Source organism: Desmodus rotundus, chromosome 1, assembly GCF_022682495.2.
Source record: "Desmodus rotundus isolate HL8 chromosome 1, HLdesRot8A.1, whole genome shotgun sequence".
NCBI classification, from domain to species: Eukaryota; Metazoa; Chordata; class Mammalia; order Chiroptera; family Phyllostomidae; genus Desmodus; species Desmodus rotundus.
Genome location: NC_071387.1, coordinates 195261821 through 195266019, shown reverse-complemented (window position 1 = coordinate 195266019; position 4199 = coordinate 195261821). Strand labels below are relative to the sequence as shown.

Below are 4199 nucleotides of genomic sequence, written 5' to 3'. Positions count from 1 at the left end.
GTGTGCATATTTATAAGCGAAATGAACGAGTTTTAAATGACATACTGTATGATTCCAATTATATGACATTCTAAAAAAAAGGCAAAACTATGGATATCAGGATTTGCAGGAGCTGGGTGGGGCAAGGGTTATACCCTGACCATAGGGGACTTTTGGGGTAGTGAAAATATTCTGCATGATACCACAATTGTGGGTTCATATCAACATATATTAGTCAAAACTGGTAGACTGAATAACCGAATGAGTAAATCCCAGTGTCAATTATGGATTTCATAATAGCAATATTGGCTCCCTTGTTGTAACAAAAGAATCACAAAATTGCAATATATTGATATTAATAGCATTAAAATAGGGGAAAACTATATGTGAGGTGGGGGACTAAGGGGATATATGAGAAATCTCTGTATTTTCTACTCAATTTTTTCTGTAAACCTGAAACTGCTCTAAAAATAAAATACTTTAATTAAAAAAGAGTAGTCTAGAATATTTATTAACCAAAAATGTATAGGGGACAATGATGTGTGGTACTAACTTGTCTAACTTGTCTTAAACTTTCTTTGTATGACAAGATAATCTGAAGTTACAGAATTTTTGTATTGTTGCAAAATAGTTTTCTCTAGATTTTAAAAAGAGATCATATTACTTATATTAATGGGAGCTTAATACTATGAACTAAAAATAAATAACACTTGTAATCACCATGCTATGTTAAAGGAGGGATTTTGGAGGTAAATAAAATTAAGTTAAAGAAGTAAAATGTTATTTGAAATTGTTTTAGTAGATGAAGGCCTAACTTTACTTTCATTTTTTAAAATTTTTATTATTTTATTGTTGTTCAAGTACAGTTGTCTGCATTTAACCCCCACCCCAGCCATCACCACCTCCCTCCCCTGATTCCACCTTCATTTTACTTTCTTTTCAGGAACATCAATCAAAATGTGGCAAAGAGAAAAATTTTGTTACATTAAAGTTTATAAAATCAAAGAGAACTCCATGTTTCATTTCAATATATCTGTATTGTTACTGAATTCTCAAATGTCTCTTTCATTAATTATGACCTTTAATCTAGCTTTATCATTGTTGAATAAGAATTTAGAATTGCATTATGTGAAATATGTTGTCAATTAAGTCAAATACCGAAATTCAGAAGTCTTTGAATCTGCAGATCTTAAAAAATATATAGGTTATATATCCCATAAAATTTTAAAGAAAAGTTTCTTTGAATATTATCTGAGAGAAAAATAATTATGTGCAAAACACATTTTCCACACTCCAAAGTGCTATGTAGAATGTGAAACCTTTTCCAAGTTTTCAATGCTCATATTAACCTGTCTATAACATTTTAGTTTCTAAAAAAATCATATATTGAAACTTTATCTATATAAAGCAAATCCTCAATTTAAATTAATATCTAACCTATGATTACTTCTTGTGGAGTATCTGAGAATTTTATAAATGATTAGTTTTTGCATTACAAAGATAAATAACAAAGAGTTAAAATGGAGATTGATCAGTATTACTATTTGTAATTAAAAGGTTGATGCGAATCTAATAAATACAATATAGTGATACCAATATAAATACATTGCTCTTAAAGGTAGTGAGAGAGGAGGGACACCAAAGTCATCCCACAAAAACCATAGTACTGACTTCATTCCATCTATACAAGGAGGTCACATCTCCTTCCCACAGAACAGGAAACAAGGAGAGAACAGTGGCCGAGGTCAAGCTGGCAGCCACTCCTACTCATTATTTACAGATTATTTCCTACAAGTTAGTTGCAAAATTATAGTATATAAACCATTTTGGTCTCTGAGCCTCTGACTCAAACCAGAGAGCCCTTCTCCAGTGGGATAAGGTAACTTGTTTAATACATTGCTTAATACAAGGTCACAAAGATTTACTGTACATTCCAAATGCTTCATAGTCACATTTACGTCTATCGTTCATTTAGCTGGATCACTGTACATGATGGGAAATAAGGGTTCAATTGCGTTCCTTTGCAGCTTTTCCAGCACCAGTTTTTGAAGACAAATCTTTCTCCACTGAACCTCTTAGCACTCTTGTTGAAAATCAACAAAATATAAACGTGAGGGTTAATTTTTGGACTCTCAGTACTGTCTCAGTGATGTGTATTTCTTACCTATTGGCCAGTACAATGAGTACTGTACCTCCGCGTTTTTGTTAATCACAAAGTGTGTGTTCTCTGATGTTCTTTTTCAAGAGCGTGTTTACACTTTTGGGTCCCTTTCATTTCCACATGAATTTCAGGATCGCCTCGTGACTTTCAAAACCAGAGTGAAGTGGAGTTTTGATAGTGATGATGTTGCACAGACGGTGCCTATCCATTCAGCTAGGACTTCAGTTTCCTGCAGTAATGGTTTATATTTTCCAGTGAAGTCTTCCATTTTCTTTGTTAAATTTATTTGTAGATATTTTATTGCTTTTTATGTTATTTAAATAGCATCATATTTGGACTGTGAACATTAATAAACATAAACCTCACTTAAAATAAAGTTGGAGGCTAGGTGAGAGACCTCCCGTTTAAGTGCCAAGGACCCCAGTAGGAAGAGACTACCTTGACTCTTTGACAGGAAGTGATGTTAGTTTTCTACCTCAGCTGGAGGACAGGAAGATTCCTCCTTGCCCAGTAACAGCTCAGCCAATGGTAGACTGCCATAATTCAGCCAATGGAAAGTCACTGTGCTTTGAACTTTTAGTTTCCTCCAATGACTTTGTTTACAACAGTCTTTCCCATGTCCATCAAAGAGTATTCCTCCTCTTTGTTTCTGTGGATTTGAGAGTCATTCACCATTAGATTGTATGCCATGAATTGCAATTTTTTGTGGTTCCTAAATAAACTTATTTTTCTAAAAAAAATCTGGCTATTATCAACATATTTGTTCATCACTGATATATGTAGAAATACAATGTTAAGCACATTATCATCACATTTTGCAAATTTGGCTGAACTCATTTAATACTTTCAATGTTTTATGTGTTCCTGTGTATGAATTCCTTAGGATTTTCTCTATATAAGATTGTGCTATCTTCAAATAGAAGTAGTTTTACTTTCTCATTTCCAAACTATAAATTTTTATTTATTTATTTATTTTTCTTCATTATGCGGCTTGGCTAGAACCTCCAGTGAGATATTTAATAGAGATGTAAGAGTAGACACCCTGATGTTAGTGGGAGATCATCTAGACTTTCACCATGAAGTATGATGTTAGCTATGGGATTTTAGTAGATGGACTTCATTAGGTTGATGAAGTTATTTTTTTATTCCTACTTCGATAAGTGTTTTTATCATGTAAGATTGGGTTTTGTCAAATGATTTAATTACACCTGCTGAAATAACCATGCCATTTTTGTCCTTTATTATATTATGTTGGCATATTACATTGATTGATTTGTCTACATTCAACTAACCTTGACTTTCTGGGATAAATCACACATGGCTGGCTACAGTATATAATGCTTTTATATAAATTGCTCTTTCTGATTTGCTAAAATAGATCTATTCTGCCCATGGTTGTAAGTTATATTGGTCTCTTTTCTTGTAATGTTTTTATCCTGCTTTAATAGTGAGGTAATAAAGGCCTTATACAATGAGTATGCAAGTATTACCTTCTCTTCTAATTTTGGAAGAATTTCTGAAGAATTGTACTAATTTTTTCTTAAATTTGATAGAATTCATAAATGAGGTCATGTAGACCTGAATTTCCTGAATTTCTCCTTGTGGGAAGTTTTTAAATTACTAACTAATAGTTTTCCTAGTTATAGTTCTGAGATATTCTATGTTTAATCGGTTTTGGTGGTTTGTGTCTTTCTAGGAATTTGTCCACTTTACATAGAATATCTAATTAGTTTGCATAAAATTTTCAATTAACAATAATCCCACCTCTGATAAACCTCTTTGGCTATGATACTGCCCTTGCACAAAGCTTGTTTGCATAAAATTTTCACGGTACTTTCCTTATGTTCTTTTTTATTTCTGTAAAGTCAATAATTATATCACCTCTTTTGTTTCTAAATTAAATAATTTGATGTCTTTGTTGTTGTTGTTGTTGTTTTTTCCCCTACCCTGGGTTTTCTACTGATTATTTCTTTAAATGAAGACATAATTATCTTTATTTATGACATTCAAATACCTAATACCACTTAGCATTGGTATTAACAAGAATGAATGATATTGG

General features: G+C 32.2%; 1 pseudogene; it reads right to left on the bottom strand.

Annotated features, from left to right (window-relative positions):
- Positions 1-3821: 3821 nt before the first annotated feature.
- Positions 3822-3949, bottom strand: LOC112321215 (U4 spliceosomal RNA; annotated as a pseudogene).
- Positions 3950-4199: the final 250 nt, after the last annotated feature.